The sequence below is a fragment of the Lampris incognitus genome, chromosome 17, assembly GCF_029633865.1.
Source record: "Lampris incognitus isolate fLamInc1 chromosome 17, fLamInc1.hap2, whole genome shotgun sequence".
Lineage (NCBI taxonomy): Eukaryota > Metazoa > Chordata > Actinopteri > Lampriformes > Lampridae > Lampris > Lampris incognitus.
In genome coordinates this window covers 2,865,306-2,871,347 of record NC_079227.1, presented here as the reverse complement: position 1 = coordinate 2,871,347, position 6,042 = coordinate 2,865,306, and positions in this window count along the sequence as shown.

Below are 6,042 nucleotides of genomic sequence, written 5' to 3'. Positions count from 1 at the left end.
GGCTCCTTATGTGAACCCGGACCTCTACCTCAGTTGTTAGTGTCCAGCTTTGGAAGTCTAGTGCGCAACTTCCGTCCCATAAGGATCTGAGCCGGAGAAGAGCCACTTTCGAGAGGTGAGGACCTGGAAGCTAAGAGGGCCAGGTATGGATCTGTATCACTCTGTGCACACTTCTTCAGGAGGCTTTATGATCTGCACCCCCTTTTCAGCCTTCCCATGTGCTTGTGGGTACAGCGGACTGCAAGTTGTGTGGCTAAACTGTGGGCCGTTGTCTGTAACCACCTCTTGAGGAATGTTGTGTCTAGCAAAAACTGACCTCGGATGAACTGTGACACTTTGTGCTGAAGTCGTTGATAGTAGAGCTATTTCTGGGTCATTTGAGAGGCAGTCACTAGCGAACAAATACTCCTTTCCATTGCAGTAGAAGAGGTCAGCCCAACCTTCTCCCACGGTTTTAGGGGATCTCAGACAGAATCATTGGCTCTTGGGTTTGCTTGTAATGAAACCGAAGGCAGTTGCCCACCACTGCGTCTATGTGGTCATTCATGTTTGGCCAACAGCCTCTCGTGCACTGCCTTTACACTGCTCGGCCTCGCTGAACCGCTGTCTAAACATGTGTTGGTTGGCTAAAATAACCATAAACGATTCAAGGCAGAAGGGTCGTTTAACAGGCTTTATTCGTGCTCCGCTAGGCACTGCCGTAAATCAGTTTATGGGGGCCCCTCTGGGGGTCACTGTCGTAATAATGTAAGCTAACCTCACACACCAGTACGTCTTCTGTGTGGATTTTGCTACGCAGTGGTACGCATGTCCATAATTAAAGGCGGGCACGGTGTAGTTTGGAACATCCTGTATACAGCAGACTCAGTGCTCAGGTCGAGATCTTTGACACGATAGTGGCGAGATAAAGAGGGGTCCATGTGTGCGGCTCCTAAACTGCTGCAGGCCCCAGTGCAGCCGCATTACCTGCATATATGGCGTTTCGTTTCTGCTGATCCAAAATAAGAAAATGAGTTTGATTTTTAGAGCTGAGGAACCCTGAGTGGATGTGTGTGAAATGGCCACTAGGGGGCGCTCGAAGCGCAGTAACGTAAAATGAATGGGGGTCCACGGGCGAATTTCACCAGTTCACAAACAACCGAAATTTCAAGGAATTATCTCGTGTCCCTTGGCAAGATGTCCTGTTGTTTGGTGGCACAGCGTAGCCGAGACGGCCGCAGGGGAGTCCTGTTGCTTTTTGCCAGAACCGCTGCTGAGTTGGCTGAACGGAGCCGCCATGGTCTACCCTTTCCGGGTACTGACAGCTGGGTTGACTGGGCCGGGGGTTTGAATTCAGAGTTCCCATCTCCTAGCCTTTGCCTAAAGAGGCATCAGCCCACAAGGTGGCAGGGGGATTTGAAATCCGAGTTCCCTTCTCCTACCCCAATGTGTTGGCTGGACTGGGCACCATGGGAAGTTCCATACCGGCATGCAGGAGGACCAGATCTATCAGTAGGGTAGTCGTCCTTAGCCAAAGCCGGCATGCAGGAGGACCAGCTCTATCAGTAGGGTAGTCGTCCTTAGCCAAAGGGCCCCTGCTGAGGTAAGGTGCTACCCCTCTACAGCCTGCGGTTGCAGTTTAGCGTCTTTCCCAGGACAGAGCTCTTCTCTTTGTTCAAAGAGAAGAGCTTGAATAAACACAATCAAACAAATAGAATACAACAAAACCTTCAAACAGACACGCATAAATTCACAGGGCTGCATCATCAGATTGGTTGCCTGAGAGGTTTCATCGGCGGTCAGTGAAGTAAAGTCCTGAAATCCTCTCTGAAACCGATGGATAACCAGTCAAAACTCAATGAACTTTTCTGGTTAGAGTGACATAAGCTTGCGCAGTGTGAGTGAATTGTAATTAGCTGGTGGACTGTTTTGAACAAATATCAAGAAGCAGTAAAGGCCGCGAGAGCAAAATACTTGTCTGACCTAATGTAAATGAACGAAAGCCACTTTATTTGACATTGTATTCATACAATGAATTTGTTCTCTGAATTTAACCCGCCCTATTGGATAGGAGCACTGGGCAGCTGCAGTGCCTGGGGACCAACTCCAGGTCTTCTTTCCATTGCCTTGCTCAGGGGCACCGGCAGGAGTATGAACCCTAACGTGCACGTCTTTCTTTGGTGGTGGGAGGAAACCGGAGCTGGCCAAATGACGTCTGGGAGAGGCTCCAGCATCCCCGCGACCCTGAGAGCAGGACAAGCGGTTCGGATAGTGGATGGATGAATGCATGTCTTTTTTTGGTGGTGGGAGGAAACCGGAGCACGGAGGACACCCACGCAGACACGGGGAGAACGTGCAAACTCCACACAGAAAGGACCTGGGACCGCCGGGGGTTCGAACCCAGGACCTTCTTGCTGTGAGGCAGCGGTGCTGACCACTGGGATGCCATGCTGACCTAATTTCCAACAACTCTCAAAATACCAAGGTCTGGCCTGGATTCGTCTTGTCACGAAAGTGGGGAGGCGTCTCCTTCCAGACTGCCGGCCGGAGAGATGCAGTTGGCAAACGCATGCAGTACGAGGGTGGGGGTTTGAACTAAAATAGGGATCGATTGGCCACTAAAGTGGGAGAAAAAAGGGAAAAATCAGAAATAAATTTATTTTTAAAAAATCCCAAGGTCTTATTCAGTACCACACATTCTGTTATCTACCCTGCCACCAGTACCAGCTTAGATGTGTCCCCTGCTAAGTGTGAAGATTTTTTTTTAAATTTTCCTTAGCAGAGTTGATGATGTTAGAATGACCCCCCCACCCCACCCACCCACCCACCCACCCATGACTTAGCTGTCTTACTGGTCAGTTCTTTTAAATTGGACTGCTTCCAACCTATCACGCTACCCACCTTAACAAGGATTGTTTCCATCATGAAACCCACAACCTGCCTCCTTGACATTGTCCCTACAGCCCTCCTGAAGGATGTCTTCGACATAGCCAGTCCCAGCATCCTCTCCATTATCAACAGCTCCCTGGTCACTGGTACTGTTCCAACAGGATGTCTTCGACATAGCCAGTCCCAGTGTCCTCTCCATTATCAACAGCTCCCTGGTCACTGGTACTGTTCCAACAGGATGTCTTCGACATAGCCAGTCCCAGTGTCCTCTCCATTATCAACAGCTCCATGGTCACTGGTAATGTTCCAACAGGATGTCTTCGACATAGCCAGTCCCAGCATCCTCTCCATTATCAACAGCTCCCTAGTCACTGGTACTGTTCCAACAGGATGTCTTCGACATAGCCAGTCCCAGCATCCTCTCCATTATCAACAGCTCCCTGGTCACTGGTACTGTTCCAACAGGATGTCTTCGACATAGCCAGTCCCAGCATCCTCTCCATTATCAACAGCTCCCTGGTCACTGGTACTGTTCCAACCTGTTTCAAGCACACGGTGGTCCAGCCTCTCCTGAACCCCCCCCCCAACTTAGACCTTAACTTGCCTAGTAACTACAGACCCATTTCCAAACGTCCAGTCCTGTCAAGGTTCTCAAACAGTTCATTCTAGGTTAATTGCTGCCCTGCCTACACCAAAACAACATCTTGGAAAGATTTCCGTCAGGTTTCAATGCTTAGCATAGCACAGAGTCTGTCTCGCTGCAAGTGTACAATGACCTGCTCCTCTCTGTCGACTCCGGTGACGGTGCCATTCTAGTTCTTCTTTAACTAAGCACAGCGTTTGATACTGTGGACCATGACATCATGTTAGACCATAACATGTGCCATGGAGAGCCATGTGTGTGCAGGTTTTCCTTCCCACCCCGGACTCCACACCGGGGGATTTCGCTGATACGTTCTTCCTCTTTGGTTGAAGAGTCGCTAATCAGTGAAATCCCCTGGTGTGGAGTCCGGGGTGAGGTCGTGTTTTGTTGCTGGATGTGAGTTGATGGTTGCCAAACTGATGGGAGACATAATCAGGGAGAAGGGACTTCTCTGCTGGTCTCGGGTTTCCTACAAGAAGACTTTGGGGAAAAGTGAATTTGCTGGGTTGTAGCCTGTGTTTGTTTGTGTCCGACGTTTGAATCCCATGACTCAATATGGATTTACAGCAGCCACACGTTCCCTCATGAGCACGTGTATTAACAACAGGCCCGGATGTAAGACCACACCTGGAGTCTTCAAATACCAGGTGAGACATTATTTACTACTGATATCGGCCATGTTGCTACTGACAGTAAACTGGTAGGCCGGATGTTTGGGTGTTGTAGTTTTTAGTGAATGATGTTTCTGCTTGTGTGTTTATGTTCACTCACAATGTATTGTTGTGAGTCTAGATACGTTCGCATTGTGTGTTAAGTGACTTCAGTTTGTTTTGTGTTGCCCGAGTAGCGTAGCGGTCTATCCCGTTGCCTACCAACACGGGGGTCAGCGGTACGAATCCCCGTGTCACCTCCGGCTTGGTTGGGTGTCTCTGCAGACACAGTGTCTGCGGGTGGGAAGCCGGATGTGAAGAGTAGGGTAATTAATTGGCCAAGTACAATTGGGGACAAAAAGGGGAAACATTTTTGTTTTGTGTTTTTAATGATGTTACTGACACGTGGAAAATGGCAATGACGTCATGCTGTCATGGTTGTGTGGTCTGGGCCATCAAGACTCACCCGTCCCCATCCCGATTAGTATTTCTACTCACCTGCGCCCAATTTCCCTGAGAAACCGTGATTGGTTCATTTACCTGATTGCCCCTGCTTTACTCACCCGTTCCTGCCCTGCTCACCTCTTCCTGCTTTACTCACCCGTTCCTGCCCTGCTCACCTGTTCCTGCCCTGCTCACCCGTTCCTGCTCTGCTCACCCGTTCCTGCCCTGCTCACCTGTTCCTGCCCTGCTCACCCGTTCCTGCCCTGCTCACCCGTTCCTGCTTTACTCACCTGTTCCTGCCCTGCTCACCCGTTCCTGCTCTGCTCACCCGTTCCTGCTCTGCTCACCTGTTCCTGCTCTGCTCACCTGTTCCTGTCCTGCTCACCTGTTCCTGCCCTGCTCACCTGTTCCTGCTTTACTCTCCTGTTCCTGTCCTGCTCACCTGTTCCTGCTCTGCTCACCTGTTCCTGCCCTGCTCACCCGTTCCTGCTCTGCTCACCCGTTCCTGCTCTGCTCACCTGTTCCTGCTTTACTCTCCTGTTCCTGCCCTGCTCACCTGTTCCTGCCCTGCTCACCTGTTCCTGCTCTGCTCACCTGTTCCTGCTCTGCTTACCTGTTCCTGCTCTGCTTACCTGTTCCAAATTTCTCTGATTGGCTCTCCAGCAGGTTATATATATTCCCCTGGTTGCCCTGGCGTTTTGTCGGATCCACACACCCCCCCCCTCTCTCTCTCGGTAGCCAGATGCACCACGTCCTGTCTCGAGCCTTCCTTGCTGTCTGTAAGTCTGTTCTGCCTTGGTGAGCCTGGTTCTGGCCCAGTTTGTCTCCGCTGTCTGAATTTGGGCCCTTTTCCTGCTCCCGGCGTGACACGTGCAGGATTTGCGCAGTTTGTCTCTAATGAGCGAGTCAGACTCGGACTATTTAATACATTCATCCATCGGACGAGATGACTATCCAGAAAGAACCCAGCTGAACAATAATGGTGGAAAGTCCACCAGGGTGGAAACTAAAGTGATTGTGTGTTTAATCATCATCATCATCATCATCATCAGTTCCGTACCCTATGGAGGTCGTAGGGAGCACAGCTGATGCCTCACCAAGTCTCTTCCACCTCCCCAACGCGCCTCTGCAGCCGTTCTCCGGCGGTGTCGTTCAGCAGGTTTCCTCGGTGTCCCTCTCGTCCTGGTCCCTTCTACCAGGCCTTGCAGGACGTCCTTTGCAAAGCGTCCTTTCCCTTCGGCAAACGTGCCCAAACCAGTTTATTTCCTTTCTTTCTTTTTTTACCATTGTCGGTAAACTATCAAGGTCTTTGATTAAACATGTTCCCCCAAAAACCTATGGGTCGTTCTCATATGACGTCACCTATCACGTGACAGCGACACGCCCGCCATGTTGGAGGACAACGGCTCCAATCCGTAGCGTGCTGTGCTGCGCTGC